The sequence below is a fragment of the Rhinoraja longicauda genome, chromosome 23, assembly GCF_053455715.1.
Source record: "Rhinoraja longicauda isolate Sanriku21f chromosome 23, sRhiLon1.1, whole genome shotgun sequence".
Lineage (NCBI taxonomy): Eukaryota > Metazoa > Chordata > Chondrichthyes > Rajiformes > Arhynchobatidae > Rhinoraja > Rhinoraja longicauda.
In genome coordinates, this window is record NC_135975.1 from 28,335,670 (window position 1) to 28,352,994 (window position 17,325).

Below are 17,325 nucleotides of genomic sequence, written 5' to 3' on the forward strand. Positions count from 1 at the left end.
TTAATGAAGCTTCAACCTTATTAGCAGGTTGACAGCATTTACACATAACATTAGTGAGATTGACCAATTTATGGACTGCCAACACCTGTCCATGTCTCCACAGTCAGGGTCATGCACAGCTTGGTCTTAAGATGACGCGATTAACCATTCTCCAGATCCCTTCCTTGTCGTGACGTTCACCCCTCCACTCCCAACCTCCACACCAGGTCCGCCGAACCAGGCTCTGTTGCTGGTGAAAAATAGTGACAGAATCTGCAACTGTCACAAAAATAGAACCAGTATCCCGGAACTGAAAAGCAGCTGTTATTTGCACCTTCAAGAACCACTAAACGGGTACTATAGCAACACCACAAAAGTGACATAATCAAGCCAAGTGCCGCAAAGACTGCCAAGTGCATTTATTTTCAGGAATAAAATAATTAACATTGACGCATGAAGCAGGCAAAGATCAACGAATAAAAAGGTGGAAACAACTGGCAATAAATTACATTTCTTGAAGCACGCTGCATGAAAATATTGTAGAAAGCAGATTCAATAGTAAATTTTAATAGAGGCTGAATAGATACTCAAAGTAGAGGAAACAATAGGGCTATTGCAAAGAATTAATTGCAGAGCTCTTTTCCAAAAGCCCACACAAGCACAGTGGGTTCAATGGTTCAGCTGCAAGATTTCAAGGATCTATCTAGTCTGATCCTAATGCTCTCTGGTACATATGATTCACTGGAAGTAGACACAGGAATGTCTCCCAGCAGCACAGCTTACTCAAACATCACATTAAGATCATAACGCATGCAACTCGAGTGTATCTTCAGAAAGGCAGATTTGTGAAAACGAAAAGCAATGAAAAAATAACCCATGGTCCTTGAAATGTCAGAAGCGAATTTCAATAATCGGCATTCTCAACCGCTAACTTCAAAATTGACAACAGAATCACAGAAAGAAACGCTGGAGTAACTCAGCGGGTCAGGCAGCATATGTGGAAACAAAGGGCAGGCGACTTACTAGTCTTTGTCCCATCCCCACCTCTCTTTTCCAGTTTTGTCCCCTCCCTTACTCCAATCAGTCTGAAGAAGGGTCAAGACCTGAAATGTCGTCTGTCCATCCCTCTGCATGTGCTGCCTGACCTGCTGAGTCACTCCAGCACTTTGTATTTCGTGCGAGATTCCAGCATCTGCAGTTCCTTGTTTCTCTACCCAAACTTTTTCAAGTGAGATTTGAAATAAAATGTTGTCACTTTGGCAATCCCAACTTTTTTGATATTATCTAATTCTGTTTCAGATACATGTTTTTGAAGCTTAATTTAGTTTAGTTTAGAGTTACAGCGCAGAAACAGGCCCTTCGGCCCACCGAGTCCACGCCAACAAGCGATCACCCTGTACACCAGCACTATCCCACACACACCAGGGACAATTTACAATTTTACAGAAGCCGATTAGCCTACAAACCTGTATGTCTTTATATAGTCTGTGCAAAAACGTCATAAATAAAAAGCCGGAAAGAATTCAGGCATTTTCACGGATATTATCATAGCAGTCCTGTACAGGCAACAAAAAAACCTTACATCTTTGGAATTCTGCTCCCAACTGACGTCTGTCGACTTTAGTGATTTCATTCAGAGAACAACGACCAACTTTGTAATCATCACAAAATGACCAAATATTAACTTAACCCAAAAGGCAGAGTCAGAAATGAATGAAAAGCTAATGAGCTAAATAAGTGTATTCAAATGGAACAAAACAAATCAAATCATTGCATTGATAAAAGACAATGAAGCATTTTGCGATTTTCTTGGCAAATCCTTATGCCAAGTGGTGAAGAAATGTACAGGGAGCTTCCCATGAGCATTCTTAGCAGTGACTTCCCAGACAATCAGATCAAATATAAGCGAGTAGAAAGAAAACAAAACCAACATAAAGCAGGTGTAGTTAAAGTTATGTTCCTAAACTGTTGCAGAGATTGTTCCTTTTAACCATTAACCACCCAAAACACATGATGTGTATTAGTTTTTAATTACTAATCTCAATAGTTATTCATCCAAACAAGCAACATCTTCCAACCAATCGGTATATAAAAATGAGAGGCATATAAACGGTAGAGTCATAACCTTTTTTACTCCAGGATAGAAAAATCAAATACTAGTGGGCATAGGTTTAAGGTGAGAGAAGCAAAATTTAAAGGGGATGTGCGGGGCAGGATTTTTCTAATACATGGAATCTAGTGGGTGCCTGGAACGCGCAGCCGGGGATGATGGTGCACACAGATATGATAGTGACATTTAAGAGACCATTGGATTGTTTAGTTTCGTTTGGAGATACAGCGTGAAAACAGGTCCTTCGGCCCACCGAGTGCGTGCCATCCAGCAGTCCTCGCACACCAACACTATCCTACACCCACGACAGACAATTTTACCAAGCCAATTGCCCTACAAACCTGCACGTCTTTGGAGTGTGGGAGGAAACCAGAGCTCCCGGAGAAAATCTACGCAGGTCATGGGGGAGAATGTGCAAACTCCTTACAGACAGGCCATTTGTCAGGATTGAACCTGGGTCTCTGGAGCTGTAAGGCAGCAACTTTACCGCTGCGCCGCCTTGCCATCCGTGGTACATGGACATGCAGGGAATGGAGGGATGTGGATTTGTGGAGGCAGATAAGAGTTGGTTTTGGCATCATATTCGGCACAGACATTGTGGGCCAAACCGCCTGTTCTTGTGCCATACTGTTCTATCCTCTACGTTCTAATCAGTGGCATGCTCAACACCTGCAGATATCACTGCAATGCCCAACGTTTGAATGCAGTAATGTGCCAGTCGTTTGGAGGAATATCCACTGCATGTACAAATTGCCCAACAGGACATCACCCGCAGCATGAAACCACCATGGGCTTCAGCAGAAACACCACATCCCATATGAGATGCCATCAATTCCATCCAATGAAATACGACAAGCTCAAGATGGAGAACAAATACTCAAAAAAAGATCCAAGGAAACTAAAAGTTTCTGAGACTCAAGAAAATGTAGATGCTGGTTTCCATAAAAAAGACTCAAAGTGCTGGAGTAACTCAGCAGGTCCGGCAGAGAAGCTGCCCGACCGGTTGAGTTACTCCGGCATTTTGCACCTTGAAGATTCATGAACAAGTTCATAGTTTTGCCTTTTTTAAATTGATTCCTTCATGTGATAATCCCATTGCTGCCCACACTCCCATTTACTGTACATCCCTAATTATCCAAACCGAGTGGGTAGCTTGGAAATAACCATACTGTGTGCGGTTCTTCGCGGTCCGTCAGTACATGATTTGTGTTGAGTTTTAAATTAAACTGATTCAAGCCCCATGCCATACTCAAACACAATAATTCAGCCTGACACACTAGACCAGTTCTGGGGAAATATTGCACAGACAGAGGCACTGGCATTCTGAATGGAACAGGAGAATAATCTCATTCCCCTGACTAATATTCTCCTTTCATTGAAAATTACTAAAACATATCACTTTGTTATTTGTGGGGATGTATTGTGCACCTATTGACGGCAGCAGTCTCTACATCACGATTGCACTTCAGAAGTATTCTCCTGGCTACAGAGTATGTTGGGTAGAACAGAGTGCTGGAGCAACTCAGCAGGTCAGGCAGCAACTGTGGAGGGAATGTATAGGTGACGTTTCGAGTCAGGACCCTTCTTCAGACTGTATGTTGGGAGGATGCTGAGATTGGGAAAATATCCAAAATAAATGCAGGTATTTATTTTGCTTCCCTCAGAGAACTAGTTCTCAAAAAGCTGGGTATCATGAAGCTTCAGATTTAAAACAAATTCCTGCCATTAGTAGTTATTTTATGATGGACACAAAGTGCTGGAGTAACTCAGTGGGTCAGGCAGCATCTCTGGAAAAAAAGGGTGACGTTTTGGATCGGGACCCTTCTACAGATTTGACATTATTCGTTATTAGTTTATTATTAGTTATTAGTTTAGTTTATTGTCACATGTACCAACTTTTTTGTTGTGTGCTATCCAGTCAGCGTTAAGACTATACATGATTAAGGCAGAGATAGATACATTAGTGCAGGTGTCAGGGGTTATGGGGAGAAGGCAGAATGGGGTTAAGAGGCAAAGATAGATCAGCCATGATTGAATGGCAGAGTACACCTGATGGGCCGAATGGCCTAATTCTGCTCCCAACAACCTACAAAAATTACAATTATGCCATCCACAGTGCACAAATGCAGGATATGGGGAATAATGTTTAGTGCAGTAACACTCAATTCCTCAGTCACATCTTTCCAAGACAGTGACATTTTAGATGTGCTCTTACAAAGAAACGTTGCAAGCTTATTGAAGCAGCACCATCCCTTCCTAAGCATCATTACCATACAGAAGCTATACCGACAGATCATCAACAATCTCCCTGGATAACAGCAATCTCCAGTTAAACAGAGCAAACCCTGTCAATACTGCAGTTGAGGCTAGTTTGAAGTTACTCCAAAAACAGTTGTCTGCATCTCAAGTACTTACTGACCCACTGACAACTCTTAAGCAGGAGATAACAACCAAGCAAAGATAAGCAAGTGTAAAACCTAAACCCTCTGCTCAGTTCATTCTATTAAAATAGAATTTAATACAAGAACATGTTACACACACATTTTACAAAGATATACATCAATGAAGAGGATGCCAGACATAAAAAAATTAAACTTATTCCGTAGTCTTGAGTTAATGCTATTTATTTTATTTAATCCGGTTAAAGGCAAATGCATTGCTCAAAAATATGCTGTAAATAATCCCACAAGCTCGAAATAGAAAAATGCAATCTTCAATGGAGAATGTTAATTAATATCAACCTTATATTCCTTTCTTACGGGGTTCTAACACACAAAAGCAAAGAGAAGAAAGATGCCAGACTAAATGAAAAAGAATTTGCATGAAAAGTTATCTGACACAGCTCATTCCAACCAAGAGATCCAAAGAGGTTCACGGTTAGTTTACTGGCCGCAATCCAAGGCCTGGCATGGGATCTGGTCCAGTTGGGCAGCAAGATTAAGAGGTGGGCTTGGGAGGGAGGTAGGGAGACGGGACGGGGGAAGCAAGACAGGTTTAGGGGGGGGAGGGGAGATAAGAGGTGGATTACAGGGGAGAGGGAGGGACTGGATCAGGGAGTGTGTGGGAGATCTTGGGTGAAGCGAGAGGAAGATCTGGGGTCGGGGAAGGGGGGAGGGAGGGAAGGGAGGTCTGGGGTGGAGGAAGGGAGGGGAGATCTGGGACGGGGATCTGGGAGATTGTCGGGGGGGAAGGGAGGGGTAAATCGCAGGGGGATGGGGTAAACCGCAGGGGGAGGGGTCAATCGCAGGGGGGGTAGGGGGTAAGGGATTGGGGCTAGGGGAGGGGGGGAAATCACAGGGGGGAATTGTAGGGGAGGGGGGAATCGCTGGGGGGATCGTAGGGGAGGGGGGATTGTAGGGGAGGGGGGATAATAGGGGGAGAAGGAGGTGGGTGAGGGACAGAGAATTAGTTAAAAGAGAGTGGTGCTGATCATGGGTAGAGAATGGGAAAATGGGTCGGGTAGGTGATGGGGAGGGGGTGAAAACTGTTGACATGGGGAGTGGATGGTAGCAATGGGTGTGAGAACTGGGGAAGATAAGGAAGGAATAGTGAGGGTGAGGGGTAGAAGCTCAACTCAGGGGAGGGAAGGGATGATTCATATTGAGGGATCGGGATTCCTCCACCCTTCCCCACCTCTGGGGATGAGAGGAGAGAGCAAGAGGAGAGAGGGGCGAGGCCGGAGAGGTGGGGTGTCGGGTGACAGGGTGAAGGAATGTGAGGCGAGGAGGGAGAGGGCAAGGGGAGAGGGAGGAGTGAGAGCTGGGGGGAGAGGGGAGAGTAGTGGAGAGGAGAAAGGAGGAGTGAAGGTAAGGAGAGGAGGGGAGAATAAAGAGAGAAAGAGTGAGAGTGAGGAAAAAGCAAGGAGTGAGGGTGAGGAGCGAGGACAAGGAGTGAGGGTGAGGAGGGGAGAAGAGTGAGGTGAGGAGTGAAGGCGAGCATTAAAGGATGACACAAAATGCTGGAGTAACTCAGCGGGTCAGGCAGCATCTCTGGAGAGAAGCCATGAGTGACGTTTCGGGGCGAGACCCTTCTTCAAGGGAGGGGGGATTTGGGGAGAGAGGTGATGGAGGGTTGGAGTGAAGGTGAGGAGTGTGTGAGGGTGAGGAGTAATGAAGGAGAGGAGGTGTGAGGGTGAGGAGGGGAGAGGATGAGGAGGGGAGAGGAGTGAAGGTGAGGATTAAGGGAGAGGAGGAACAGGACGGGGAGAGGAGGAGTGGAGAGGGGAGAGGAGTGGAGGGGGAGATGGAGGTGAGGAGTGAGGGTGAGGAGTAATGAAGGAGAGGAGGTGTGAGGGTGAGGAGGGGAGAGGATGAGAAGGGGAGAGGAGTGAAGGCGATGATTAAGGGAGAGGAGGAACAGGACGGGGAGAGGAGTGGAGAGGGGGAGGAGGGAAGTTGGGGTGATGGAGGGATGGGGAGGAGGAGTGAGGAGGAACATGAGGAGAGAAGGTGGAGGAATGGGGTGAGGAGAGGAGTGGAGGAACAGGACGGGGAGAGGAGGAGTGGAGAGGGGGAGGAGGGAAGTTCGGGGGAGATGGAGGGGGGAGTGAAGGTGAGGAGTGAGTGAGGGTGAGGAGTGATGAAGGAGAGAAGGTGTGAGGGTGAGGAGAGGATGAGGAGGGGAGAGGAGTGAAGGTGAGGATTAAGGGAGAGGAGGTACAGGACGGGGAGAGGAGTGGAGAGGAGTGGAGGGGGGAGATGGAGGTGAGGAGTGAGGGTGAGGAGTAATGAAGGTGAGGAGGAGTGAGGGTGAGAAGGGGAGAGGATGAGGAGGGGAGAGGAGTGAAGGTGAGGATAAAGGGAGAGGAGGAACAGGACGGGGAGAGGAGGAGTGGAGAGGGGGAGGAGGGAAGTTGGGGTGATGGAGGGATGGGGAGGAGGAGTGAGGAGGAACATGAGGAGAGAAGGTGGAGGAATGGGGTGAGGAGAGGAGTGGAGGAACAGGGCAGGGAGAGGAGGAGTGGAGAGGGGGAGGAGGGAAGTTCGGGGGAGATGGAGGGGGGAGTGAAGGTGAGGAGTGAGTGAGGGTGAGGAGTGATGAAGGAGAGAAGGTGTGAGGGTGAGGAGAGGATGAGGAGGGGAGAGGAGTGAAGGTGAGGATTAAGGGAGAGGAGGTACAGGACGGGGAGAGGAGGAGTGGAGAGTGGAGAGGAGTGGAGGGGGGAGATGGAGGTGAGGAGTGAGGGTGAGGAGTAATGAAGGTGAGGAGGAGTGAGGGTGAGAAGGGGAGAGGATGAGGAGGGGAGAGGAGTGAAGGTGAGGATAAAGGGAGAGGAGGAACAGGACGGGGAGAGGAGGAATGGAGAGGGGGAGGAGGGAAGTTGGGGTGATGGAGGGATGGGGAGGTGGAGTGAGGAGGAACAAGAGGAGGGAAGGTGAAGGGATGGGGTGAGGAGAGGAGTGGAGGAACAGGGCAGGGAGAGGAGGAGTGGAGAGGGGGAGATGGAGGGGGGGAGTGAATGTGAGGAGTGAGTGAGGGTGAGGAGTAATGAAGGTGAGGAGGAGTGAGGGTGAGAAGGGGAGAGGATGAGGAGGGGAGAGGAGTGAAGGTGAGGATTAAGGCAAACAGGACGGGGAGAGGAGGAGTGGAGAGGGGGAGATGGAGGGGGGAGTGAATGTGAGGAGTGAGGGTGAGGAGTGAGGGTGAGGAGTGAGTGAGGGTGAGGAGTGAGTGAGGGTGAGGAGTGAGTGAGGGTGAGGAGTGAGTGAGGGTGAGGAGTGAGTGAGGGTGAGGAGTGAGTGAGGGTGAGGAGTGAGTGAGGGTGAGGAGTGAGTGAGGGTGAGGAGTGAGTGAGGGTGAGGAGTGAGTGAGGGTGAGGAGTGAGTGAGGGTGAGGAGTGAGGGTGAGGAGTGAGTGAGGGTGAGGAGTGAGGGTGAGGAGTGAGTGAGGGTGAGGAGTGAGTGAGGGTGAGGAGTGAGTGAGGGTGAGGAGTGAGTGAGGGTGAGGAGTGAGTGAGGGTGAGGAGTGAGTGAGGGTGAGGAGTGAGGGTGAGGAGTGAGTGAGGGTGAGGAGTGAGTGAGGGTGAGGAGTGAGGGTGAGGAGTGAGTGAGGGTGAGGAGTGAGTGAGGGTGAGGAGTGAGTGAGGGTGAGGAGTAATGAAGGAGAGAAGGTGTGAGGGCGAGGTGGGGAGAGGAGTGAAGGTGAGGATTAAAGGTGAAGAGGTACAGGACGGGGAGAGGAGGAGTGGAGAGAGGGAGGAGGGAAGTTGGGGTGATGGAGGGATGGGGAGGAGGAAGGAGAGAAGGTGGAGGGATAGAGTGAGGAGAGGAGTGGAGGAACAGTACGGGGAGAGGAGGAGTGGTGAAGAATGAGAGGAGGAGGAGGAGGAGGAGGGGAGAATGAAAGAGGAGGGGTGGAGGAGGAGGAGGGACCCCTACCCCCCGGTGTGAGCCATCTCCCCCCTCACCTTACCACAGCTCAGCCCCGCTCCGCTCCGTCCCAACCGCCGCCGCTCGCGGTCCGCTCCTCACCGCCCGCGCGCCTTCGCTGCGGGCTCCCGCCTCCTCCAGCGCGCCCCCGCCCCGCGCCCGCGGGCGCGCTCCCCACCTCCCCGGCGCCACCTGCAGTCGGGGACCCGCCAGCGCCGCCGCCGCCTGGCCCGGGGATGCCCCGGGGGGGGGGGTCTCGAGGCATTCCCTCCAGGGCACGCAGCAGCGCTGGGGAAATCCTGCAGCCGCCTCTGGCAATGCATGCGTCGCATGTTGCAGGAGCTGCTGCTCCAATGCACCTGCTGCCTCTTTGCACCGGTGCAAGAGTGCCAAGTGTGAAACCCTTCATATGCACCGTCAAATGGAACATAGAAATTCTTGCAAATTTTCAGGCAAAGGAACAGTGTCCCTACCAGAAACATTGCCTATCCATTCTCTGCAGAGATGCTGCCTGACCCGCTGTGTTACTTCAGCACTTTGTGTCAATCTATCGGATTATATTATATCTCTAATCATAGCTAAAACTCCAACTCCACTGTTACAATCTTCAAAATACATCTTGCTGCAGCGGTGGTGATTGTGGAGGCAGATACCATAAAACATGGGTAGGTGATGTTTCGAATTGGGACACTTCTTCGGTCTGTATTTCTCTCTCTAAACCAGTGATGATCTCAGGTTTGCTATCTAAACCAGCGATGATCTGTACATCCTGACCAATCTCCTCCTTAAGCTAGCTGCTGATGAAGAAGCCCAACTTCTCCTGTTGATAATTGTGCTGAAAACGCTCCAGTCTAACCTTTTGGGAGAAGTGGGAAAGGTGTTGAAGCAGCAGGTGAAGTTTTCGAGATGGGAGAACAGGTCAGATGTGGCAGAGGAAGCTGAATTGAAGATCAAGTAGACTTCAAAGGCCGTGGAGTTTTGGGTTGAACCCAAGCTGCCAAGCATGTAGTTGGTGAACATATGGCAGGCAGAGTTAGAGAAGCTGGAGAGGATGGCTTTGGCTTTGCTGACATTTAGCTGAAATAAACAGTGATTAATCCATTCTTTAATGTCAGTCTGACATTCGAAGAGCTACAGGGAAGGAAAGACACGGACATGTAAAGGCTAGCATACGCATGAGACCTGACCCCAGATTTCTGCTATCAATCCCATTGTAAAACAATGATTGTTCAAATGGAATAGACCAAGAATGAATGGTATACCAGAATTCATCAAGTGGGCAAAGACATCATGGGCATGGACACTGCTTAGTCCATCACTGGGTAATGACCTCCCCACCATCAAAGGGATCTACAGGAACTGCTGCCTCAAAAAGGCAGCCAGCATCATCAGAGACTCACACCAACCTGACCATACTTTCATTTCACTCCTGTCATCGGGAAGAATGTACAGGAGCCTGAAAACCGTGACCACCAGGTTCAAAAACAACTTCTTCCCAACAAACATCAGGCTATTGAAACACTAACTAAACTAGGAACTGCCTTGGTTGAACTCGGGACTTTGGGCTTTTGTTTTGCACTAATATCATATTTTTAATATATTAAATTTTGTTTTATTTCTTGTGTTATCTGTGAGTAATGTGTTGACAGGCCTGTTGTGCTGCTGCAAGTAAGAATTTCATTGTTCCGTTTTGGATACATATGACAATAAAGCACTCTTGATTCTGGAATCTTGAAAGAAAAAAAAACGGGTGGCAATGTAACAGCTGTAAGGTAGGGTGGCACAATGGCACACCATTTTGTGGTATGGGTGACCTAGTTAATGTTAGAAAATTAAAAATCCCCCAATAATACTACCCTCTTATTCTTACAGCTGTCTGCATATCTGCACCTCTAATATTCACTGACTATTGGATTGTCTACATGGAAACTGGCCCTTCAACTCATCCTACCTATGCCAACCAAGATGCCCCATTTACACACGTCCCACCTGCCCACGTTTGGCCCATGTCCTTCTGAACATTTTTTTTCCCACGTACCTGTCCAAATGTCTTTTAAATGTTCATTTATCTGCCTCAACTACCTCCTCTGGCAGCTCGTTCCATACACCCACCACAGTGAGGTGAGGAGTGAAGGCGAGCATTAAAGGGTGACATCTCACTGTGTGAAAATGTTGCCCCTCAGGTTCCTGTGAAACTTTTCACCTTACAGGCGAAAGTGCCATCGCGCTTCTACGTTCTACCCATATACTCTCCCTCAAGAGTTTCTCCTGTACCCACAGTTGTTGTCCTTCCTGAGCAAAAAGAGTCAAATGTGTCTAATTGTCACCAGGAAGATGGTCTTACTTGCTGCAGCTTTATAGGCGCATTAAAACAACATAATAAATGAAAATAGAATTAATAATAATACAGTAAATTATCCAATATACTAGGTAATCAGATCATAATAGTATGCAGTGCGACATTGTACAAGGTTCAGAATCGTTTGGTGTTGAAGTTGTGGTTATGGTTAGTGTTGTGGTTAGCGCTGTGGTCAGGGATGTAGTTAGAGTTGTGATCAGCGTTGTGGTTAGTGTTGCTTGTCGTCACCCATCAAAGAGACAACTTCCGTCCCTCTTCTCTTGCCTGTACCTCTCTGACGCCTGGAGCACCCCAGAACAGTGAACTGCCAGTCCTGGTCTTCGAGCCTATAGTTTTAGATTTAGTTTTGAAATGCAGCCCTTCGGCCCACTGAGCCCATACTGGCAATGGATCACCCGTTCACACTAGTCCTACATTATCCCACTTTCTCAACCACTGCCCATACACTAGGGGCAATTTACAGAGGGCAAATCAACTTACAAAGTAGCATGTCTTTGGGATGTGGCAGGAAACGGGAGCACCTGGAGGAAACCTATGCACGCGGTCACATGGAGAACACGCAAACTCCACACACAACACCCGAGGTCGGGATCGAACCAGGGTCTCTGGCACTGTGAGGCAGCGGCTCTACCAGCTGTGCCACAGTGCTGCTCAACTTCCAAGTTGGTTAAATTCCCTACAGCATGTCAGGGACAGCACCGTCCAAACTTCTTTCTTCTGTGCAGTCAAGCTAACATTAAAAATGTTTACACACAACTCATGAATTTATTTTGACAAAGGGTTAAAATGAATGGAAAACATGGTGACTGGCCAATTTAATCCATGAGGATCTTTTGACGAGATTACATCACAATGCACTCTTTTATTAAAGTATCTGCTTTCAACTATAAAACAAAATGCATTCAGTCAGTTTTCGCTAAAAAAATAATGCACCAAACAACTCAGATCTTCTTTCTTAATGCTTCCACAACCAAACCTATTTTGATGGGAAAATGACAGCGCTCCGCAAGAAATTTAGATTTTACGAGAACTTTTAAGATATAGTTATTAATTTAGCTTTGTATTTGCCATATGTACTGAGGTACAGTGAAACACTTTGTTGTGCATGCTATCCATTTAGATCAGATATTATATAAATACAATCAAATCAAACTAGAGTACAATAGTTTAGTTTATTTTCACATGTACCAAGGTACAGTGAAAAGCTTTTGTTGCATGCTAAACAGTCAGCAGAGAGACAATACATGATTACACCATTCACAATGTACAGAAACATGATAAAGGGAATAACGTGAATAACGTTTAGTGCAAGATAAAGCCAGTAAAGTCCGATCAAAGATAGTCTGAGGGTACAAGAGATCAAACTCTAGTACAACAGGTGGAGCAAAGGGGAAGATACAAAGTGCAGAACATAGTTCTCAACATTATCACACATCAATTCCATAGTTTAGTTTAGAGATACAGCGTGGAAACAGGCCCTTCGACCCACACCGACCAGCGATCCCCGCACATTAACACTATCCTACACACACTAGGGACAATTTACACATATACACCAAGCCAATTAACCTACATACCTGTGCGTCTTTGGAGTGTGGGAGGAAACCGAAGATCTCGGAGAAAACCTACGCAGGTCACGGGGAGAACGTACAAACTCCGTACAGACAGCACTAGTAGTCAGGATGGAACCAGGGTCTCCGGCGCTGCAAACGCGTAAGGCAGCAACTCTACCGCTGCACCACCTTGCCGCCCTTAGACAAAGTCCAATATCCAAAATGGGGTAAAATATCATTGAAACATTTAGATATGAGATTTACAGGTAGAAAAGAGATTATAAAAGAGTGGAGCGATTGTACCCGATTATAGTAGATCCTTCTCTCGGAAGAGCAGGCAAAGACTCGTCACACTCTGGCGCCATCTTATCTTTTAGAACTCTGCCGATTTTAATTCAATAACAGAAAAAATATATATAGATGAGAAGACTGATAAAACTTTATAGATAAAGAAGTTGGCTTCATGTTGTCTGGTTCATTAACTTGATTTATGTTCACCAAAGTTTAAAATGGGAGAACTTAGAACTCTTGTGTAAAATGACAAAAGGCAGTGATGTACAAAACCTACTTGAAGAGTCCAATTGTGGAAGGAATCCATTTGGAAGAAGCAGGGCGGTAACAAAGAAGAAAGAAACAGCTGAAGAAATAAATGACCCAGATGAGTATTCCGCACAAGGAAATATTTTAATATTTATTTTTATTATTTACTATCAGGTAACAGTTGTTATTGACATGCGTGGTGGGTCGAGTTGAAATTTTCGCCAAGAAGGAATTGAAGAAATAGATAAAAGGGAACTCCTAATTGTAGCGCTTAAAAATGATGAGGTGATTTTTTAAATTAATTATCAGAGATATAAATATGTGGTGCAGCAGGTAGAGTCGCTGCCTCATACCACCAGAGACCTATGTTCGATCCTGACCTCGGGTGCTGTCTATGTGGAGTTTGCACGTTCTCTCTGTGACCACGTGGGTTTCCTTCGGGTACTCCGGTTTCCTCCCACATCCCAAAGATGGGCGGGATTGTCGGTTAACTGGCCCCTGTAAATTTCCCCTAGTGTGTAGGGAGTGAATGAGAAAGTGGGATAGCATAAAAATGAACAGGTGATTGGTGGTCGGCATGGACTCGGTGGGCTGAAGGGTCTGTTTCCATGCAATCAATTAAAAATGCAGGAACAAGAATGTAAAGCACATAAAGTGCCAGCAGTGGAAGGACTTTGAAAAATCTCAAAGGGATGTGCCCCCTGGCAAAAATCAATATAAAAAATTTAATACATGAAATTTTAATATAGGGTGGCACAGAGGCGAAACGGTAGAGTTGCTGCCTGACAGCTCCGGAGACCCGGGTTCAATCCCGACCACGGGTACTGTCTGTACGGAGTTTGTACGTTTTCCCCGTGACCTGCGTGGGTTTTCTCCAAAATCTTCAGTTTCCTCCCACACTCCAAAGACGTACAGGTTTGTAGGTTAATTGGCTTGGTATAAGTGTAAATTGTCCCTAGTGTGCGTAGGACAGTTAATGTGCGGGGATCGCTGATCGCTGTGGACTTGGTTGGCCGATGGGCCTGTTTCCGTGCCGTTCCTCTAAAACCAAAACTAAAAAATTAACATTAAAGACTGAAAATTGTCTGCACGATGATTCCAAAAATATTTAACAAATAGAAAGAAAGAAAAATTGATGTTGTATTTCATGGATGTCCAATTAAACTGACAAACAGAAACAAGGAGATAATTTATTTTGAGATATTGCCTCAGGAATAACATTTACTGGCACTCTCGAGGTTTTTTTTTTAAAAGGCATCTTTAGATCTTTTACATCAGCCAAGGAGTGTTCTTGCCTGAAATACTAAGCTATTTGTTCCAATTTCATTCTGGAGATTTGAGCACAAAACCAGGCTAATACTCCGGTGCAGTTTGTTGGAAGGTTCTGAAGTCGAGAGGAGATGTTGAACCAGAGGTCCTATCCGCGCTGATGGTGGACATCTCCCTTACCACGATTCTGAACGGGAGAGTCCTGGCCAATATTTATCCTTTAATATCACTAGATGAGAAGGATTTTCTTTAGTCAGAGGGTAGTGCATCTGTGGAATTCATTGCCACAGTCGGTTGTGGAGGCCAAGTCAATGGATATTTTTAAGACGGAGATTGATAGATTCTTGATCAGTAAGGGTGTCAGGGGTTATGGGGGGAAGGCAAGAGAATGGGGTAGGAAGAGAAAGATAGATCAGCAATGATTGAATGGCAGAGTAGACTTGATGGGCCGAATGGCCTTATTGCTGCTCCTTGAACTTATGAATTTATGAATATCACTAAAGCAGGTTTAAGAAATAGAGTTTGGAAAACATCCTTAAAGATGCTTCTTTAGTTTACTTTGGAGATAGAGCATGGAGACAGACCATCCGCCCCCACTGGCCAGCGACCATCCGTACATTAGTTCTATCCTGCACACTAGGGACAATTTACACAGCCCAATGAAAATACAAGCCCGCACGTCTTTGGAATGTGGGAGGAAACCGGAGCACCAGGAGAAAACCCACGTGGTCACAGGGAGAACGTACAAACTTTGCACAAACAATACTTATGGTGATGATTGAACCCAGCTCTCTGTAAGGCATCATCTCTATCGCTGTGCCACTCTGTCGTCCCTAAGGAAGTGGAAATATTATCTCAGAGACATAGAAAGTCATTAAATTGTTCATAGTTTATCATGGAAAAATACCGCAACCTTTACATCTAAGAGACTGAGTTACGGTCTATTTTAAATGTCCATCTGATTCATTTACTTATATAACTAAATGGATTGCTTAGTCACTTGGTGTGGCATTGAATACAAACCGCAGAATGTGGATTAAAGTCAGACCCTGCTCCACAATCCCTGATGTTTATTTTGTTTAGTTTTATAATATATCATGTCACAATTTAAACACAGGAATTCAGAGTTACCAGTCCCATGGCTGCTACTTGACTAAAATCTACAGTGATGTAATTCCTTTCATCAGCTTTCATTTCTCATGTGTCCATTAAAGTTACAAGATACGCAGTTTCTTACAATGCAACACATAGATAGGGTGATGAGGAATGCCTTGTTCAGTCGGGGCAATGACTGTAAGAGTCAGGATGTCAAGATGCAGCTTTATAGCACTTTGGCTAGGCAGCATTTTGAGTATTGCACGCAGTTCTGGTTGTCCCATTTCAGGGAGGAAGTGGAGTCTTTGGACAGGGTGCAGAACTGGTCTAGCCAAATGATGCCTGCATTAGAGGATATTAGTTGTAAGGAGAGGTTGTATAATCTTGGGTTGTTTTCTCTGTAATATCGGGAGCTGAGGGGAGACCTGATAGAAGTATATAACATTATGCGAGGCGCAGATAGATTGGACAGTCAGAATTGTTCTTCCCAGGTGGAAATGTCAAGAAAACTAGAGGGCTTAGCTTTAAAGTGAAAGGGATAAAGTTTAAAGGAGATGACAATAGACAATAGGTGCAGGAGGAGGCCATTCGGCCCTTCAAGCCAGCACCGCCATTCAATGTGATCATGGCTGATCATTCTCAATCAGTACCCCGTTCCTGTCTTCTCCCCATACCCCCTGACTCTGCTATCCTTAAGAGCTCTATCTAGCTCTCTCTTGAATGCTAAACTAAACTAAATTCCATATAGTCCCCGATGGTCCATCTTTGTTCTCGGCGGCCCTCCCACGCCGGGTCTCTCTTCGTTCTCTCGGTCCCTCCCCCCACGCCGGGTCCCTCTTGTTATCAGATGTGCAGGGGAAAGCGGTGGGTATCTGGATCATGCTGCCAGTGGCGGTGGTGGAGGCAGAAACAATAATGATGTTTAAGAAGCTTTTGGATAGGCACATGGATATGCAGGGAATGTCAGGGTATGAATCATGCACAGGCATTGGAGATGAGTTTATCTCGGCATCATGTTCGACACAGACATTGTGGGCCGAAGGTCCTGTTCCTGTGCTGCACTGTTCTTTGTTCAATGTTTGATATCTGAGAGATGAATCAGAGTTGCTGCCTTACAGCGCCAGAGACCCAGGTTCAATCTTAGATACCGGTGTAGTGTACATGTTTACTAACATGTTTAGTTTAGTTTAGAGATTACTAACATGCTTACTAACTAGGGTGGCACAGTGGCGCAGCGATAGAGTTGCTGCCTTACCGCGCCAGAGACCCGGGTTCGGTCCTGACTGCGGGCGCTGTCTGTAAGGAGTTTGTACATTCTCCCCGTGACCACGTGGGTCTTCTCCAAGTGCTCCAGCTTCCTATCACATCCCAAAGACATGCTGATTTGTAGATTAAGAAAATAACTGCAGATGCTGGTACAAATCGAAGGTATTTATTCACAAAATGCTGGAGTAACTCAGCAGGTCAGGCAGCATCTCAGGAGAGAAGGAATGGGTGACGTTTCGGGTCGAGACCCTTGTTGGTCTTGACCCGAAACGTCACCCATTCCTTCTCTCCTGAGATGCTGCCTGACCTGCTGAGTTACTCCAGCATTTTGTGAATAAATACCTGATTTGTAGATTAATTGGCTTCGGTAAAATTGTAAAAATTGTCCCCAGTGTGTAGGATAGTGTTAGTGTACAGGGTGATTGTTGGTCGGTGCGGTCTCGGTGGGCCAAAGGATCTGTTTCTCCAACGTGTAAAGTCTAAATAATGTTGAATAGCACTGTGGCAATGACATGCTTATTCAAATTAATCCAGTGAAATTATACGCCATTTGATAATGGCACTCTTATCAATTTCCATTACAAAAGACCCTCTGTCACCATTGCAACGATAATTCTCCAACCTCAAACAACTTGCTTGTCCCTATCACCTTAATCTGATATATAGCTGAAAAGTGACCGAAAATAGCACGGGTGAATAGATCTATTAGCCTCTCGGTATTGCATTTCAGGTTGCATTATCTCTGTTGATTTAAGGCTGGCTAGTAAGTAGTACTCTAAATAACCT

General features: G+C 46.3%; 1 protein-coding gene across 7 annotated transcripts in view; it reads right to left on the bottom strand.

Annotated features, from left to right (window-relative positions):
- Window positions 1-8,625, bottom strand: part of eps8a (EGFR pathway substrate 8a, signaling adaptor) — a 140,976-nt gene extending 132,351 nt beyond the window's left edge. For 2 of the 7 annotated variants that reach the window (XM_078419936.1, XM_078419927.1), the window contains exon 1: window positions 8,496-8,625. The gene's annotated coding sequence lies outside the window, so the exon portion shown is untranslated. The remainder of the gene's footprint in view (window positions 1-8,495) is intronic. The other 5 variants (XM_078419934.1, XM_078419935.1, XM_078419929.1 and 2 more) reach the window with 5 other exon arrangements.
- Between the last annotated feature and the right edge of the window lie 8,700 nt (window positions 8,626-17,325).